General features: G+C 31.5%; 1 pseudogene; it reads left to right on the top strand.

Annotated features, from left to right (window-relative positions):
* The window catches only part of LOC124352878, a 34,663-nt pseudogene extending 24,736 nt beyond the window's left edge, over positions 1-9,927 (top strand).
* The last annotated feature ends 11,677 nt before the right edge of the window (positions 9,928-21,604 follow it).

The raw sequence follows: 21,604 nt of genomic DNA, 5'->3' as shown, positions 1-21,604 counted from the left end.
TGAAAGCAAAACAAACAAACATAAGCAATTTTCCATTTATAATATTATTAATACCTTCATGTTATATCTAGGCCTAAAAATCATTGATAATAAGGATAATACATTTTACCGTACGTGCTAGAAAAGTGGCTTGTGGGAATATTTTTATTTTATTCATAATAAAATTCTTAAATTATATTTGATTTAAATATAGACATTTTTAAGATATGTGTAACTTTAAATAAGTAATTATTTATGAAAATATAATTTTTTCCTTTCCTACAGTTCTAAATTACGTACAAAAATAAAATTTTGATATCCATCCATTTTTTTGGTCCTAATTTATGAACTTGACATATATTTTCTACATTCAATGTATGTAGGTCTTAAAAGCCATTAATAATGCTTTATATCTACGAGAGTGGTCTGAAAAGTTTCCGACCTAACAAACAAGACATAATTTGTGAAATAAAAAATTAACATAGTCTCCTTGTCACTCTACACACTTCTATCAGCGGTACCATCTCTGTAACCCGTAAAAATTGTACTCGGAATATTTCTCTGAAAAAATAATTGTTCACCAAGGTGATTGCCTCTTCATTTGACGATCACATTGTCCCTCTGAGCGCAATTTTGAGATGAAGGAACGAAAAGAATTCACTTGGGACTGGATCTGGTAAGACGGATGATTAAGCAGTTAAACCCGTAATTCATGGATTTTCGCCATCATAACCGCTAAGGGACGAGAAGGTTCGTAGCCTTGGTGAAACATTATATTCTTTTTCTAGAAATGTGGGCGTTTCTTAAAAAAAATGTCTACCTTTACCTTGTCAAGTAATGATGGATAGTATGCTCCTGTAATGGTTTTTCCTTTTGAAGCTAATCTATTAAATTAAGTCTATTAATATCGCATAAACAGTCGTCATGTCTTTCCTAACCAAAGAAGCAGCATTTTTTCTTTTTTTTGACTCTGTTCCTCTTTTGTAATTCTTTTCGGGTGTATAATGGTGTAGTCAAGTTTTATCTACAGTAATTAATCAGCGCATTTGGATTATTTTACCTAAACTGCGCCAGAAGAGCGTTGGAAATGTTCATCCTCGAACCTTTATGGTATAACGTGAGCAAACGCGACATTAAACGCGCGGACAGCTTTCTCATGCCTTAATATTGATATATTTTTCATTTTAATTCGGTGGTCGTCTAGCACCATTTGGTTAACTCTGTCGATGATTTCATGGGTAGTTGCAGTTTTTGGACGTCCCGAACGTTCATCGTCCCTCAAGATCTTATGGCTATTTTTTAAATGAAGCAGCCCAAAATTGCACTGAGTTAAATGATTGTGCAGAGTTTCCATACACAGAATCCAACTCATTTTTGATTTAATAAGGCGTATTGCCTTTCAAACACAAATAGTTAATGGCAGCACGATAATCGTGTCCATATCACAAAAACACTCCCATCAACTGACTCGACTGTTACATAAAAACGGCACGTCGAAAATAGCTAAAACTTTTTTTAGTAACTGTCAACAGACGAAATTCAGTAGCTTTTGTTAACGAACCCTTCCATCTTCACGTTCAGAAAGCAAACTTTTCAGACCACCCTCGTATACTATTAACTAACTCCGATATGTTTAATACAGAATTATACAGAATTTAGAATGTGAAAAGATCTATGTTTGCTTTTATGTACCATCTTTTAAAGCAGAGTATAACGAAGAGTTGGTTTTTACCCATCTGTGAATGTAGAGTGTGAACAGACCTTAGCTATATTTTATAGTTTTTTATATTATGCTATATGGAGATATGCTTGTGTAATATCTCATTGTGTAATACCAAAAATATTTCTTCCCAAATTCAGTAACTTTAAATTAGTGCTCAGTGGTTTCTTGCAAAGAAACATTTAATATGCAATTTGAGGAAGTAAATTCTTGTATGATTGTTAAATAAAATACAACCATAACCAATATAGGCTAAAGTAGTGAAAGACTAACATCACATGTTACATTCAATATTTACAAATTAAAGGGCCAATAAAAAGGGGTAACATAAGAAACAGTATTGCGCATTGGCCCTCTGTATTCTTAAAATTGTTAAAGGTGCCCAATGACCTAAAGAATAGGCGAATTTAATAAAATAATAAAATTTGTGCGCACTTATATTTATAAAACATTTAGGAAAAAGGAATAAATTTTAAAACTTTACAATTAAGTGCAGTACCTGAGAACTAATAATATTTTACAAGATGAGCTCAAGATTTTGTCCACAATAAATTGACATGTTAAGACATTATTTGTATAAACTTGGTATAATGTTTATTTTTTAGCTTTTGGTGAATTCAACTCCCTTCAATATCACATAGTTATAATTAAATTTTTTATGGCAGATTTATTATAAAATGTACAACTTTTATTTTTCATTTCATTCCGTATTTATAATTTTAGGAGAAAAATATGTTGCTGGTTATCTTATAGTATAAATGGGTAGATGTAACTCAGCAGTTAGTATGGCATTAGTAGGCCTATACGTGTAATACAATTCCTGGTCCCTGATCATATTCGAAAATTAGTTTAATTAAAAAACAATTCTTAGATTTAAGGTTCATCATTGATGATTGGTGTATTATTTTTAAAATGATATTAATGTAGAATGTTTACATTCTTTTAGTGTGTTAGGGTGATATATGTGATGTAGATGTTTTTAAAAATTTTAAAATAAAAAATACTTTGAAGAGTGCTTTAAAGTTTTATAATGTTCTGGCAAAATAAAGCTGTTTATTTTATCTATTTCAATGCAATCCTTTCGCTGATTTGCTAGCCACACAACTACCCAGCAATAATTGAGACACTTGAGGCATAATATTCTCCGTGTGTAAAACCAGCCACTGTCAATTAACTTTTATGTTAAATTCACTATATAAACGGCGACCCATTAACAAATTAAAAAACAGTATTATGACAAAAATGCACAGCATAGATAAATCAAATCAAATCAAATTCTTTTTATTGCCGTAGACATTTGCACATGCATAGACATTGTCAATAAGCCGAAATACTATTCTTTGTCACAATATTTAGAGACAAATTATAGTTTGAGTTAACTTAAAATATACTGAGCCAGTTACAAATTACAAATTATGCCTTCCAGTTTTTTTTTTCCTTTGGGGCGGCCTACTGCCATGCACTTAAGCCTCAAGGGCCTTTTGCGCACCCCGGAACACCATGAGGCCTACCAGTCCTACAACTTCAGCAGTTCAACAAACCGCCGAAAACAACCTATCAGGTCCTCCTGGGAAAACTCACCACCCCTGTTTCAAACTACCAAAGATGGCATACCGCTCTCTTGCTATTGCAGGGCAATCAAAGAGCAGGTGCTCAGCAGTCTCCTCCTGCTCATTACACCTTCCACAGAGCGGATCCTCCTGAAGGATGCCAACTCTGTGTAGATGCTTCTTCAGGTAACCATGCCCCGTAATGAGACCAATGACCTTAGAAGACATTGATCTGTTTAATGAGAGAAGGTCCGAAGCCACCTTGGAGGAAGGTGACTGTAATACCATTCTACTCACTCTCAAACCCGGATGCAAACCTCCACCTTCTCCCATGCTCCGCGCGAATCCATTTCGAGACAACCCTAATAGGATTCCACACCTTGGAACACCGCAGAACGGTTTGAGGGCCCGTCATAATTGTTGCTGAGCCCTGGTTGGCCAGGGCATCAGCTTCTTTCGTTCCCCAGGAATCCCCTCATGACCAGGAACCCAACAAACGGTTGGGTTCAATATCGTAAATAAACTATTAAATAATCAACAAACTATTTACAATAACATATATAAATATCAAAAATATAAACATATGGTTAAAATCGAAGGGTAACAATAACAGGACAAAAAAATTACATTAAAAAGTTGTGTCAGAAAGCTCTAGGAATTCATTAAAACCATAAAAGAAAGGATTTTTTTAAAGCCAATAATTTAATTTTTTTAGGAATACCTGTTGTGGGTATTTATTTATATTGGAAACTAATTTATTATACACTTTCTTACACATTACAACATGACTTTTTAAAAACTTACTTAAACGACAGTGCTGAAAACTAATTTTATTTTTATTGCGGGTAATTGTATGAGTGTATATTTTCATTTAGGAACCATGTCAGGTAGTTTTTTCCAAGGAATAGACAGCCAGTTCAAATATGTAAAGGTTAATTACTGTATTTATTTCTAATCTTTTAAAAATAGGCTTACAATGATCAGATGGATTTGAACCGTCAATTATTCTAAACGACTTTCTTTTGCAATTTTAAATTTCTATAATTCTTGAAGAATTGCCCCACACAAGTAAGCAATACTTAATTATTGATTGGAAAAAAGCAAAGTAACCCATTCTAATATATTCAGATGTTACACAATTTTTCAATCGTCCCAACAAGTATACAACTCTAGATAGCCTAGTTTTGATATAGTCTATATGAGTACTCCATGTAAGCTGATGATCAACACTTATACATAAAAACTTAGTACTAGTAACTGTTTCCATTTCCACTAGTCCTTCATCAAACGGCCTTAAAGAAAAAAATTATATTTTTCAGTTTTATTTTTGTTTTAATAGATAACCGTTAGCTCTAAAACCATTTTCCCCGATTCTCCCATTGAGATTATTTACCAAATTTTTTTAAGATAAATATTACTTACATTAAAAACATGCGCATTACCCATATCTATTTATAATTGTAAATATAGAAATAGTTAAACTGAAAATATTTTCAATGCGTATGATTTAGAACATGTCATTCTATTGAAATATATTTTTAATATTATGAAATACAATAAATGTCTGTGGGTAATAAGGAGGCCACAGATCAGATGCAACAGCAATTTTATGTTTTAATATTAATGATTATCCAAGATATTCTGTTACTTTCACCTAAGGTAATATTATTGATTACCTTAAAATGAAGTAAAATATGTGAAATGAATGCTTTACAACTTGGAGTTTTACAAACGAAAGGCAAGTACAGGTATTTTCAATATATTACAATCAAAAGGCAGATGCAGGTCCCTTCTCCTCTTTCTCCCACCACCAACCACACGACCCGCGGATCAACATGTACCGCTTAATTGTACGGTGTATAAAAAGGACCAACATTGACCGCTCATTACACGCGGACCAGCATGTGGACAAAAGTTTTTATATATTAAAAAATATTAGCATACATTTAATCAAGCAAGTTTATAAAACATAAATGTATGCTGAGAACAAATTCTTAACACGGTTATATGAAGGTTTAAATAGGGGGCTTGATGGACCTGCATGGGTCGCTGTATAACACAGGACCATCAAGTGCCTTGTTTCCGTAAATATATATATATATATATATATATATATATATATATATATATATATATATATATATATTTTATGATACAATATTCTTAACCCCAGAACTAATAGTCAACATATTTCTGAATTTTGAATAAGTAACCAGACTTAAGTGGTAGTTTAAGATTTCCATTTTTAAATTTTTTTTTTATTTTTATATATATATATATATATATACAGGGTGATTGAAAACTAAACGGCAATCTCTCGGGAGCTTATTCTATAGCTAAAAACAAGTAAAAAAGTTCATATAACCATATGCCCGGAAACGCTTTGTTAGCGAGTTACGCCTAGCGAAAGATTTCGCCCGGATTTCAGAACCCTTGGTGAAGTCAGGCCGTATAAAAATGGTAAAGGTAGTTACAAAGATACAAATACGATTGTTTTTTTATGTTTTTATATCTGACAAATTTATTAAAATTCGTCCCAGAGCTGTAAATGCAATACTTTCAGAGAGATATCTTACGTAAAAACACAAGAATTAGTGCAAAAGAAACAACACATTTTTGTGTTTAACGTAACGATTACTTCCATAAATGTTAAATAAAGGTCATTTTTTTCTTAAACAGATTTGTAGAAACATTTAATTCTGAAAAGATTCATGTGAATTACTTTAAGAAAAAAATTAATAATAGGTATTGAAATTTAGCTTTATTTAAAAATAAAACAGACGCACAAAAATGCATATTCTTATCTGCATAAAATATTAACTAATGTTTAGGTTGTGAGTAACAGCTGATCATTTATTCTAGACTGAACATTAACATAAAATGTATTTACCTTTATAAAACTGTAATAATCACCTATAATAGTTGCTCAAAGTGTCCTCCGTTGTTAGCAATGCACGTTTTCGCACGACGAATCTACTCTTTTCTAGCGCGTTTCATAACGTTTGGAGCATTCTTGATAGTTTCTGCCGCCTCTGTAATGCGATTACGTAACTCCTCTATGGTGTTTAATCCGTTTTGAATAAACAATTTGACTTCATCCAACCCCATAAGAAAAAAGTCTGCTGGCGTGAGGTCAGGAGAACGTGGTGGCCATTTTACTGGTCCATTTCGACCAATCCATTGTCTACCGTATGTATCATTTAAATAGTTTTTTCACATCATTAGAAAAATGTGGAGGTGCTCCGTCGTGCATAAACCATGCATTTATTCTGTTTTGAACAGGAATATCTTCCAAGAGGTAGGCAGGTTTGTTCTTAAAAAATTCAAGTACGCTACTCCATTTAAGTCGATTAGGGAGGAAAAATGGACCAATCAAATTATCACCCATAACACCAAGCCATACATTGACTGAAAATGTATTTTGAAAATGCTCGTTCGTCGCAGTTTTCATGTGGGTTGTCGTACGCCCAAGTATGGTATTACGAAAATTTACCAATTCCATTTCTAGTAAAACAGGATTCATCAGTAACGAGAAATACGCCGAAGAAAATACTGATGTCGTAAACAATTTCTTCTTAACCAGCGGCAGAACATCTTCCGTTTTATTAAGATCTTGCGGTAATAAGTCTTGAACACGTGTTATATGGAATGGGTACAACTGTGCTTCATGAAGTGTCCGCCATATACGCTTGACTGGCAAATATTTAACTGACGTGATAATCGTCTGGTGCTTGTGGTTGGTGATAATTCTACAGCATTTATTATTGCTTGTTCATTATTATAGTTTCCTTGCGCTACGTTGACGACCAGTATCTATTCGCTTCGGTTTAAAGCTACCAGTTTTCTCTAAGTCGTCTCTCCACAGCTTCAAATGTTTTGCGATCAGGTGTTCTTCAATGTGGAAAAGTATCAACGATATTTCCTGAACTGCAGCTAAACCATTCTTGTTAACTTTGCCGTAAATCAGTATCATGTCCGTATACTCTTCAAACGAATACATACCATTTACATTATCTGCCATTATTTACTAAGATAATTACATACACTTTTATAAAAGTATTTAATAAAATATTTTTAAAAATAAATATTTAATAAAATATTTTATACACTTGTATAAAATATTTCCAAATAATCACAGGATCTCACAAAATACAATCTTCACACGCCACAAGACAAAAACCTCCATAAAGGTTATTCAAATATTACTTCATGAACTTAATTGTTGATCAGCTGATATTGCCAACCTTTGCAAAGAAAATATGACGATAAAAAGTGTTGAATAAAATGATCAGCTGTTACTCACAACCTAAACATTAGTTAATATTTTATGCAGATAAAAATATGCATTTTTGTGCGTCTGTTTTATTTTTAAATAAAAGCTAAATTTCAATACCTATTATTAATTTTTTTCCTAAGTAATTCACATGAATCTTTTCAGAATTAAATGTTCTAACAAATGTGTTTAAGAAAAAAAATAACCTTTATTTAACATTTATGGAAGTAATCTTACGTTAAACACAAAAATGTGTTATTTCCTTTGTACCAATTCTTGTGTTTTTACGTAAGATATATCTCTGAAAGTATTGCATTTACAGCTCTGGGACGAATTTTATTAAATTAGTCAGATATAAAAACATAAAAAACAATCGTATTTGTTATCTTTGTAACTACCTTTACCATTTTTATACGGCCTGACTTCACCAAGGGTTTCTGAAATCCGGGCGAAATCTTTCGCTAGGCGTAACTCGCTAACGAAGCGTTTCCGGGCATATGGTTATATGAACTTTTTTACTTGTTTTTAGCTATAGAATAAGCTCTCGAGAGATTGCCGTTTTAGTTTTTGAAATCACCCTGTATATATATATAAATATATATATATATTTTTATGATACAATATTCTTAACCCCAGAACTAATAGTCAACATATTTCTGAATTTGAATAAGTAACCAGACTTAAGTGGTAGTTTTAAAGATTTCCATTTTTAGGTAGAACACAAATTGCAAAAATTTTTTGTGTCTACCTAAAAATGGAAATCTTAAACTACCACTTAAGTCTGGTTACTTATTCAAATTCAGAAATATGTTGACTATTAGTTCTGAGGTTAAGAATATTTGCATCATAAAATTTTGTATCACTCTTGTTTTGTCAAATTATTTTATAATATTCTTAGATGGCAGAATACATGGAAACAGCCTTGAACCTGGCCAAGGAAGCGCTCAGGAATGGGGAGGTGCCTGTTGGATGTATTTTTATCTACAAAGGACAAGTGATTGCAAAGGGGAGCAACACTGTTAACCAAACGTGTGCAACGCGACCAGACATGCAGAGATGGACTGCATCGAGGCTATTGTCACCAAATATCCCAACTGGGAGGAGGTACTCCACAACACACAAGTGGTATGTCAGATTTAGCCTTTGTGTGGAGCAAACTAAATAACATTGCTGGTTATACTCTCCAAAGTTCTTATATTAATGTAGAATAATTGTGTTGTTAACACTAAGGAATTTATAAATATTACTATACAAATTCTTGGTTTTAATGGTAATGTTTCTGTTCTCATTATAAACAACAATTGGAGATAAAAAGTCACCAATCATCTATTTTATAAATACTATGAGTGGATATTAGAAGGTAAAATGTAAATCTTTGTTGTTGTATTTAACACTATATATTGCTTGTATAACTGGTAATATTAAATAGTGTTAAACTGCCGTAGCAGATCAGATCGAGTAGTGAGAGTGTTAAGACATTTGAGTGAGCGACAGTCAGTTTTGAGTATTGACCACAATAAAAGCTCTAACCAGTATACAAGTGAAAAATATTAAAGACAGTATACAAGCGAAAAGCATCATTTTAACTGATTGTCGTATTATTGTGAGTTGTCAGAAAACTATTACGGTTTTATTGATTAAAGAGTTTAAAAAGGGAATTAAGTTTATTTTATCTCACATTAATTAAAAGGCTATACTAATTAATCGCTATTATGGTTACGCCTGCACATTGCATGCTATCTAATTAAAATACCTAGCTAATGAGATTTTATGCATCTGACCCACAACACATATAACAATTTTATATGGATGGATTATTTATTCCAAATCACTATAACATAATTAAAAATTGTTACAATCATAACAAGCTATACAATTTGCATTATATAGAGGTCATGTTATCAATATTATTTTATATAAAAATTAGATGTTTTTGTCTTATATGTTATACGCAGGATGTGACAGTGGAACCATGTATCATGTGTGCAGCTGCTCTCCATACTGTTCGAGTGGCCTCAATCACGTATGGCTGTGCCAACGATCGATTCGTGGCTGCGTTTCTGTCCTCGACTCATCCCAAAGATGTACACTGACCCCTGTCCTGTGCGTGGTGGTGTGAGAGCTGACGAGGCTATGGACCTACTCAAAGAGTTTTACAAAGGACAAAACCCAAATGCACCAGAGTGCAAAGTTAAAATTAAAAAGCCAAAGTTATGATTCTAAAACTTTTTGATGAAATTATGTGAGTTTTATTTTCTTGAGAACAAAAGGGTGGTTTTGGGAGTCTTTATTAAATGACAGTTCGGAAAACCTTGGTGAATTCAAGGATGCTGTTTTTTACCACTTATTTTTGGTATCACTTCACATCTGTTCCACTTGTTTTGGAAGTTGAATTTCAAAATACTTTCCCATAAAACTGCAATATTGGATTTGTAAGGCTGTTATATGTATTGATTAGGTAAGCATTGGTACCTATGTCATTTATGTAACTAGAGAATGAACAGTTAATACAAGAATATTTTCTAGTAAAGTTTATAGCCTTTTGTAGCCAAAAAGAAACAATTGTACAATCCTGAATTGATGCTTCACTATAAATAAACAAGGCTGTAACTGAATGCAGCCAAAGTTGGCCATGTATATGCTGCAGTCGTAATCCTGTGGTCTTAATTGTCTTTGGCTGGACAAATAGTTAACACCTGAATATTCAATTAAAATTATTCCATATTTCCTCTTTACTGTTGTGAATGTCCTCCATGCGTAAAAGTGTGTGTGACTATTTGTTCAGTTATTAAGAGATTTGATAAATAGAATAGTAGTTCGGAGACTACTCATCTCTAGTTTGAAAAGAATTGGATCAAAAACATTATGTAACCATTTTTGTTAAGAGTTCTTGTTTCACTGCTTGTTACATGTCTCAACTAATGAAGTCACAGCTAGGAAAACCATTGATTTTTAAAATGTCTTCCATTTTATATCAACCTTTATACTGCCAGCTTAAAAAAATGTATGTCTACACAGAGGATTCCAACTGCTCAGCAAGATTGTGGTCACCACCAAATTGTTATATGTCAATATCTCACAAGCTATAAAACACAAATGTACCCTTGTACAACTCCACTCATGTTGAGATAAAGATTTACTCCTGCAAGTGCTCATCAAAAAGCATTGAAACATTTTTCCCACAATTGAAGTCTTGAAATATCTCGGCCTTGCATTGGACAACTGTTTTCAAACAACAAATATAAACTAAATTCATTGGGTGGGGGGGGGGGGGGGTGGGGGGGGGGGGGGGTGGGGGGGGGGGGGGGTGGGGGGGGGGGGGGGTGGGGGGGGGGGGGGGTGGGGGGGGGGGGGGGAACAAACTGAAACCTGTAGACCAGATGATTAATAACACAATAATGTTTCTCATAGGCTAGTGGACCTTTGTCTCTTTAAACCTTCCTGCTGACTGGAAAACACCAAGTACAGATTCATAAGTAATCAGAGAAAGTGACTCATAAGTTTTATTCATTGTAATAAAAACTGGTAAATTTGTACTAATGAAACCAGCTTAAAAATAAATTGTTTATTTTATTTTAATTGAACATTTAAAAAATGCTAAAAAGTTAGTGTAACACATTTTGTGGCAAGAACCATGTTTAAAATTACATTGTTGAACATCAGTAAATTTTCAATACTAAAAATGCTCTATTTTCTGATAGAATAATTCCTTTGAGATGCGGTTTGTGGCATTCAATTCAGTAAGCTATTACCTTTAAAATTATGTATCACAAGGTATAGGCTTCCATTAAGAATATTCACGATACCCTCGGCAAGACGTTCCCCGTTGGTTGTGACATAACAAAACATTGTTCCAAAAAGTAGATGCCCAATCTCTATCACGATTGTAAGAGGTTTCAAATTTATATTTAAATTATTAAAGGATATATTTGGGTGTTTCCAGACATAATATACACCCTGTATATATATATATATATATATATATATATATATATAGGTTTTATTATATGTACACTACATGTAGATAGATATATATATATATATATATATATATATATCTACATGTAGTGTACATATAATAAAAACTATGTTACACTACAATAATTTTTCCTTTAAATGGTTCACATATTAGTGGTCTAAAGATAAACATTATTCTAGTATTAAGAATTAAAATTGTATCAAATAAAATACATAATTTATTTAATAAAAATACATAAAACAGGAACTTAAAAAATAACTAAGTACCAACAATGTGACTAAAAGGTTTCAACATTAACGCTTAAAATTTAAAGAATTAAAATTATCACTTAAACAACATTAATAGATAAACTAAGTTGGTATTACCGTAACTTTTACAATACCTGGTAAAACACCTAACAATAATGCTCTATTCAACCAAGAAACTAAAAATGGAATGATGAAGTCACCGATTTCTTAGATTATTCCGTTGAAAACTCCTTCATAATCCTCACTACTACGAGTGCTAACAATTAATAATTTTGGCCTTTAACCTAGTTTTACAATATTTTAATTTCTTTGTTTTGTTTTTTTTTTGCAACATTTCTCATAAATATTATTACTAAAGGTTCTTTTTACTCTTACAAATCATACAGCTCCAATCGATTTCACTTAAGGTGTATTTCTGCTTTTGTTTCCTGTACTTAAAAGAACATTTTTCTCATTACAATCATTTTCCTTCCATCTCGAAAAACAAGCCATCATTATAAGAGAGATATGAGGTATGTAATAAACTTCATAGTTCTTTGTAATGTATTATTGTATATAATTGTTTTGATAAGAAATTAATAACATAATAATGGAAAGAAGCCTATTCATGAAAATCAAATATCCGCAGTGGTCGAAATGGGGTTGCAATACCTAGAAGAAATTTATTTTTTGTTTTTAAATATCTTGTTGGTCTAGAATGATGAGATTTGGAGTATATGTGCCTTATGATCGCAATAGACAAAGTGAAGATTTTTCATGAAGATCAAATATCCATTTCATTTTTCATTTATTTATTTCCAAACAATTCATGAATACAAATTGACTTATAAAATAGTAAAACGAAAATTGGAATAATACCTGCAGAGACTCCACGTCTGTGTGCAGGATTAGAGTTCTTAAGTCAGTCCAGCAGCACTAATAAACTTATTTAGTTGAACTTTGCTAGCTTACATTAACATTAAATAAATGAGCTTCTAAATGTGGTATAATTTTAAACTAAAACATTGTATACATCCTACATAATATATAAGTAAAAAAAAAAAAGTAAACACGACAATCTACGATATTCTATTAATTAATAAAGCTAAGGAGAGAGTTAATCCAAGAACTAAGAGAAAGTTATATACGTTACTGTCAGAATAATCGGAGCTAGTCCAGCCAATCATATATTATGACACAGAACAGGTGCAAGGACGCGCGTTAACGTACTTTTTGGTTTTGTGTGTGTGTGTGTGTGTGTGTGTGTGTGTGTGTGTGTGTGTGTGTGTGTGTGTGTGTGTGTGTGTGTGTGCGTGTGCGTGCGTGCGGATAATAGATGTTGAAATGGGATTACAGCCCTTGGGAGAACTAAATATGTTTTCAATATCCATGACAAGGAAAGATTAAATTTGACACAAACATATCTTATATTATAATTGATAATGTAAGGGTTTTTAATTAAGATCAAACATCCATAAGGGTTAAAATAGCATTGCACCTATAGAAAAACTATATTTTTGTGTTTTTTTAATTTTACTTTGTCGATAAACTTAAGATATTTTTATTTTATTGATACATTATAGTTATTATACTCTAAAATGAATTAAAGGACTTTATATTGAAATTTTCAAGGAATTATGATACATAAGAAAGATGCAGACACTTTTTTACCGAAGTAGACTTTTGGTCCAACATAAGTATATATATTTTTATTGATCGTAGTAACAATGCAAATAATAGAGTGGAAGTATATTATAATGGCCGGAAGTAGATATTTTTGGCTGAAGTAGGTTCTATGTTTGTATACATTTTATTGATTATTGATCTGGGCAGCAAGGTAATTCTATTATGGAGTCTGAAATATAACTAATTTGAAGTCTCATACATGTGCAAAACATGAAATAAAGGCCAGTCAAAATTTTGTTTGACTTTGGAATTTAATATACCTACTTCTGACTCAAAATAATCATAGGGCTCCATCTTATTAGATCATATAAGTATTTTCACGAAGAAAACTACTGACTTCGGATTCCTTTCCACTAACCAATAATAGAATAATAATAGTTTAAGAATAACTGGAATTATTGGTGTTGTTTATTCAAATATTATGAAATCTTGTAGAGAAATTTGAGTTATTTTATCATTACTTATATAAATTTATTCACTCTCGGACTTGAGGAAGTCAAAACACTGTTCTTTAAACTTAAAAGTTCAATTAATCTGAAATGGATCAGATGGTTGGAATATCCTCCAATTACCAATACACTTATCTTAGGAGTATTTATTATGCTATTTAAAGTGTATGCATAGAATGATGAGTTCATTATAGCCACTAATGACTTACCATATTGTCTAAGAAGTAATGTATACCTATATGCAGATGACACTACATTGCTTACATGCAATAGAGACCTAAATCAACTTGAAAACATGGCTAATCATTCACTTAAAACTGTTTCTGAGTGGTTTTCTGCAAACTCGCTCTTATTAAACGAGGAGAAAACCCAAACTATTATTTTTGGACTGAGATCAGTACCTCCAATAAATAATGTTAACACTAGCAAAGAGGTTTTTAAGTTCCTTGGAGTTTGGATTGACCAAAGTTTGAGCTGGAAAAAACAAATAGAGCATCTTTGTACTAGGCTAAGTAGATTAACATTTCTTTTTCGTAGGCTAAGTGACATTTTACCTGATAACTATGTTAAGACAGTGTACTTCTCACTCTTTCAATCTGTTCTCAGCTATGGAATTGTTTTTGGGGGAATAGCCCACACCTAAATAATGTTCTAGTCATACAAAAAAGGTGTTAAAGAGTTATAGCTAAAGTTAACCATAGAGAACACTGCAAACCTATTTTTATTAAGTTTAAGATTTTAACTGTTGTTAATTTATACATATTTAATATCCTGTTAACTAGTTTTAAGAACCCCTGCTTACATGTAAAAAGGGCTGAGGTACACAACTTCAACACCCGAAATAAAAACAATTTTGATGTACCTTTTGTTAGACTTGGAAAAAATCAATCTAGTCATAGGATAGTGGGTATAAAAATGTTAAATAAGCTGCCTAAAGAAGTGCTTAATCTTACTTTTAAACAATTTAAAATAAAAATCCAAAATTGGCTAATAAGTAATGCTTTTTATCATGTAAAAGAATTTTTTTACTTTCCTGCTGCTGAAATCTGTAAGTAATTAACCTAAGGTTTTCACTTCTCTCACTGCCTGTACATTGTTATTTAGTTCTAATTTACCAAATAATTAAGGTTGTTTTCTTAAATTTCAACCACAAAACTTTCATATTTGTGTACTTTCAATCTCAATTTTATAGTTCCTTTTGACAATTTGTTGAACAACATGTTTCCTGTTTTTTGACTATACCTCATGCATGTAAATCTGTGCCTTATGGGTAATAAAGACTGATTCTGATTCTGATACCGTCATCCAACAGGAAATCACGTGTAACCCACATGAATCTGCTAGTTTGTTTAACTAGATGCTATAGCAAGGAATAATTCCTCAAGCATTAAAAACAACAACAGTTGTGCCAATTAAAAAAAAGACTAACCCCTCAAGCTAAAGACATACTTCGTCAATCCAAAATATTAAAACAAATTGTAAATATTTTATAAAAGTTTTTATCAAAGTTTTTATCAAAATTTTACATAAAATAGTAATTGTACAGCTTGTTTTGAAATAATCTTTTTTGTCAAGTTTAAACACATTACCAGCAGTTAACACTGTAACAGAATTTTGAAAAAAAGATATATCTGCTATCTTAATTTACTTAAAGCCTTTGATTGTATTCCTCATACTCTGTTCTTTAAAAAAAGTTACATTGTAAGACATTAAAATAATGAATAAGTTATATTTTTAATATTTACAAAATAGGAGGCAGAGGATCTTACAAAATAAAGATGAGTCAGGTTTCCAAAGTCTTTTACCAGGGAGTATTAAGCCCTTTCCTGTTTGTTGCAGGAATACATGATTTTAAAATTTAATTTTTACTCTTGATTCTTGATGGAAACTGTATCCTTGATATTAAGTATACAGAACCCGTTACGCTTTTATGAATATACATGATTGCCGACTACATTGGGATGCTCATGTAAATTTCGTGTATACAATAATTAACTCGAATTACATAACTTATAAAGAATTTAAAATACAGTATCAGCAATGAAATATTGATTACAGCATATTATTCAGGTATAGTATAACACTTTAAAGAAATAGAATAGTGCTAAAACTGCATTCATTTTGCAAAAGAAACTATGTAGCCTACTTAAGAATGTTTGCAAATATTACCAACAATTTCTTACTTAGTACTTACTTGAGTCCCAATAACAAAAATTAGAATCATGACTCTCCCATCACTGTATATTTGTTTTATTTAACTTATTATTAAAGAAAATTAGGTAGTTTTATTAGTAGACAAGAAATACAAATGTATTTTACTAGAAACAAAATATGCCTGAAGAGATGAATGTTCGATTGGAGATAACCAAAGATACTTTTAGCTAAGTCCACTCAGTTGCAATTGGAGTGACATTTATGTACATGGGTTATCTCTCTTTAGCATTTGTCGGAATTGTTTTTGTTATTCTCTAAAGCTTATTGTACTGTTTTTTATTGTAAATAATTCAATTTTTCAAATTATTTCTTTTTGCTATGCATACTATTTTAATATTTGTTACTAATTTACTACTTATTTCTTGGATAAAGTTTTTTAACTATGAGCTATATTTTTGCTGACATTTTTGTTATCCACCATTGTTGAATTGTATAGTTACTATTTATCTTTAATTAACTACATGTTTATTGCTGTGAGTTACCCATCAATTTTGTAAAAATTAGATATATGTCCATTGTAAATAAAGATAATAAACAAATTGAAATGCCTGTAAACTAGATCCAAAAATGATTTGTTTATCATTCTTCTCAGAAATGAACAAGAAATAGAGTGACTCAATAAGTTATAGAGTTACTTGACCTATCTACAGAGTTTCATTCATGGTTCCCTGAAAATAAATCCAATAAGATAAAATTATAGGACTGAATAAGAAGAAACTATACATCAAACAGAATACAAACTACTACACAGATCTAGTTGTAAACTTGTCAGAAAAGTAAAAGTGTAACTCACACGACAGGACTAAGCTACTAGCTTCAATACATGCTTTACCACAAGTAGTTTACAACAAAAATACAGAAGGTAAATGAAAATAAAATCTAACAAAACTGTTATTGATATTAAATTAGGAGTGTAATTATATTCATTTCTATACAACGAAATCTCCTCCTTAAGTTACATATATTGTGTCATTCATTCATAGATTCTATCAAGATTCTTCTTCTTCATTCCAGTCATGACTTTAAGCGAGATATGAAAATACTCATGCTTTCACAAATCGGGTAAACAAGCATGTACATTCTTACCATATATGTGGTGTATCCATTTACATGCCATCTTTTGCACCAAATATGCACTTTCAAGATTATAAAATGTAAATATGTGATTCTGAGAAGGGTCAATCCATTTCAAATCACCCAATAAAAATAAAGTTTGTTGCTCAACATTTTTAATTTGCCTAATTTTTTTATTATGAGTTCCCTATGGGTAGACAATCACAAAACACTATTTGAAAAAATTTTACAAGCCATAGTTTTTTCCTGGCGGCCATTTTTAAAATGGCGGTTTTGCAGATTTTGGTAAAATACGCAGTTTGCGAAAAGTTTAATTGCCAAGCTATTTTTAAAGATATCAGAATAATCCAAAAAACCAGTGTGTTCAGCATAAAATGAACTTCAATTTGACATTATAATAATGTTTCTTTTGTGCAAGAAAGTCAGTCAAACTTGTTCTGCAAAATCTCAGAAGAAAATCATCAATTGTTACTTTTTAAGACCATAAATAGTACACATTTTAAATATATTCATGATACCAAGTTTAAAATATTCAAAAAAGACTTCTCAAGTGCGTTTTTTGTTCTAAATTTTCTTGCAACGAAACACTATTTAATTTCCACCTTTAATTCTAACTTTCATCTCCTCACTAGAAACTGGACTTCAGATTTAAAGGAGCAAGGCCTGATCTTGTAACGATTTAAAACATTATTCAATGTTTAAAATACATTTTGAGACAATAACTGTATGTTCATCACCATTGTTCTTGCTGGTGTCACTAGGCTATTCAATACATAAATTTAATAAAAACAGATGATAGTGATTAATTAAGAATATCTATAGGTCATGTGTTATATTCAATAGAATTGATAATCATGATTCGATTATGTTAATGGCTACTTATTATAATGCAGCCAACAAAACACTAATAAAAGACCTCACTTCTGGCTGGAGGCATTTTTTATCAGAACTTCTGGAAGATTCAGCTCCGTTAGTAGATAAATATGCTAAATCGAAATGTCTCATTTCTGATATCTGTAAGCTAAATTACAGTCATTTATATAATAATTAATTATTAATACATACTGTAGCCTAATACATACTATTTAAGATCATACACTTTGGAACTTTGTTTTGATTTTAGGTTAGTTTTCAAAACTTTGTTGGCTACTTTGATGCCCACAGCTGTAAACAGATTGGTGGGATAAAGGAGTTGATGATATAAAATTAGTGATGGCAATATGAGGGGGTATATAGGACACAACCCCCTGATGAAATCCACGATAAGATGACACTATTTTAGCTCAGATAAATAGATTAATCAAATTAATAAGCATATGAATTACACATAATATATTAAGTACTTGTAAATAGCATAATATAACTATTTCCCTATAGTTTCTATAATTTCTAACCTAAATCCTTGAAAGTAGGTTAATCCAAGGGAAATCTTTAGGATAACGAAGTTCACCATTTAATCCAATTTTACTTCTTGAAGTAACAAACTCAAGAATTTATTTTCACTTGAAAAACTTCCATTTTAACAAAAATAATTTTAAACAAACAAGGTGGATGATATTCACAACACTTAAACATACATAATTATATTAACTAATATTCGATCTGTAGGAGAAACAATAACTTTAAAGTACGAACCATCCGAATTACATCAATACAGTACGGTAGCGACTAGCGTACAGAGGTAGCAGACTACGACTACGTAGCGTAAATGTCAACGGTGAACACCAGCCAGACCCTTGAGTTTTGTTCCGCTCTGATAATACCACCTTGATAACACGGCCTCCGATGACGTTTGCTAATGTACAGACTGTTCAATGTGAAACTCAACATTTTTTTAGCAACATTTTATTTATTTACAATCTGTTCAATTTGAGAAGAACAATAAGTAAATATTATATAAAGAAACAACATTAAGAATTAAAATTGAGTTAGATGTTAACCATTGTTAACACTAACATAATTAATTCAAGAAACTAAAAGGTAGATCCAGGATAGCAGTTCGGTGGGTCTGTACACATTTTTAGAATTATCAAGTAGATTTATCACAAGGTGGTTTGGTTGATCTTCTAATCTTGAAAGATAAATGCGACTGAATTTGGTTATTTCTTCTTTGACAGTTGAGATGTTCAAATCTTGATGTAACGTTCTACTGGATACATACCATGGCGCTTTTGCAATGTTTCTTAACAATTTTGATTGATACTGTTGAAATATCTCCAGATTTGAGTTGCTTGCTATGCCCCATAACTGCACATCATATGTCCATACAGGTTTTAGGATAGTTTTATATAATAGTATCTTGCTCTACAAACGAGTTTTGATTTAGACTTGAGTAGCCAATTCATTTTGTTTTTAAATTTAGCTGTTGTCTCTTTGTCCAAATGTGGGATTTCCATGTAAGCCTTCTGTCTAAGCGCATGCCCAGATAATTTACTTCAGTTACTTGGGGTAAATGAACGTTATTCAATGTAATTAGAGGGCAAGAATTTTGATTTAACGTAAACGTTATGTGAGCTGGTTTATTTTCGTTAATTTTGATTCCCCATGTCTTAAACCAATTAGTAATTACATCTAAGCTCTGTTGTAAGTAATGAGATGCTCAATCTTTATGGACTGACACAATTACAGTATCATCTGCGAAAGTTGCAATTTGAGTATGTTCATTTTCTGGGTGGTCAGCGGTATATAGGAAGTATAAAAATTGACAAGTACACTTCCATGAGGAACTCCGGATTGTATTGAATGTAGCTGAGTAGCTGACATCATGGTATATTATTTGAAAAAATCGGTTTGAAAGATACTATTCTAGTAGGGACAAAATACAGTGAGGCAAAAAACGTCTTAATTTTGTATAATAGACCGATATGCCACACCTTATCAAACGCTTGACAGACATCCAAAAAGGACATTGGTTTCTTTGTGATTCTATTTCTTACATTGATCAGATTTCTTACTTTGTGGCCGTTTTCTTCAATCGTTATTTTTAGGTCTTCAATAGAAATAGAGTAATGTATATTCTCCAGTATAAACCTATATGCTCGTTCTTGCTTTAACTGGTAAGTATGAAAACTTACGTTCAAGTCTGTGAGTCCTTTGACTGTTTTCCGGTAAGCGTCAGGAGAAGATGAAAAAAGTTTAATTCTGTCTTGATTAAGATACTTATACGAGTATTCAGTTTTACTTACCATTGACTATAGGGCTTTGATCATCGGTGAAACATTTTTTACTCCTGGAAAAAATATGGGAGGTGGCTTAGAATCTTGTATTAGGTTGTTAGTGACGATATCTTCATCCATCGAATTTTCTTTGTTAGAGGATAGTAATTCATAGCTATTACTGAGTCTAATAGTGCCATCATTTCTTTGTCCAGTAGCTTTACTTAAGCTATGTCACTTGATTCCATGGTATGGCGAAGAAGTAATGTTTATTTTAGTGTTTCTTGATTAACTGTTTGCCAATCATCTAATTCATTATTAGAAATGTAACCATCCGATAATTTGTACTGACTTAATTCCGATACGTTCAAGTTCTTTCAAAATGAGGAAATGTAATTATGATCATGTTCATGAGCGTTCTGTTCCATAATGGAAGAAAGATAAACACACGAGACTATTTCCGATTATTTCTTTTTCCTAAAAAAGAATAATCGGAATATATATCAAACCAAGGAACTTTCACAATTGAAACTAAACTAACGCACTGACTTTACATGATTAATTCATCCCACTTTAACAAATCAAAACACAAATATATACAACATAAATAAAATAAAACAAGTAATTAAATGATTTTCCCAGAGAAAAATGAATGTGTATGTGTTGCTACTCTCACAACAGTTAGGATAGAAATAAACTCAACATAATATGGTAGCCTACACTAAAATCGGAATGTGTTGATTTAGTCTTTGACTGTCCTCAGTTCATTGTGACATATTACACTAAATTCGGAGCGCGTTCATTGTATCGTGTTAGTGACGTGAATTCTCCTTTCATATCTGATAACTAATTATCGAAGGGTTAATATTGTATATTCCAGAATTAATAATAGATCGTTGGTTTACTCTTAATAAGCTGAAGGCCGGCCGTTTTTAGTGCGAGATTTATTTTCCAGTGATGATTTACAGCTTAAAATATTTTAAAACACTTTGCATTATTATTTTAAAATCTTGTCAAAAAAGACCCTTAAAGTCTGCAATAAGAAGTTAAATGAATCGATCATGAACTTAAGGAATATAAAATGTGTGTGAAGAAAACTATAAAGTTTGGAAACAACATAACACTTAATATGATAAAGCAAAATTGAAGAATCTATACTTACAGAGAATATGTAAAAACTTCATCTCAAGGATTTTATCCAGACCAAGGAAGCCGTACCCATAAAAAATGGCAATTTAACATAACCAACATTCAACAGATCTACATAAACAAGCTACTGTATTGAAAAAAAAAATTAT

Source organism: Homalodisca vitripennis, chromosome 1, assembly GCF_021130785.1.
Source record: "Homalodisca vitripennis isolate AUS2020 chromosome 1, UT_GWSS_2.1, whole genome shotgun sequence".
Classification (NCBI taxonomy): Eukaryota; Metazoa; Arthropoda; class Insecta; order Hemiptera; family Cicadellidae; genus Homalodisca; species Homalodisca vitripennis.
This window is presented reverse-complemented; position numbering and strand designations above follow the sequence as displayed.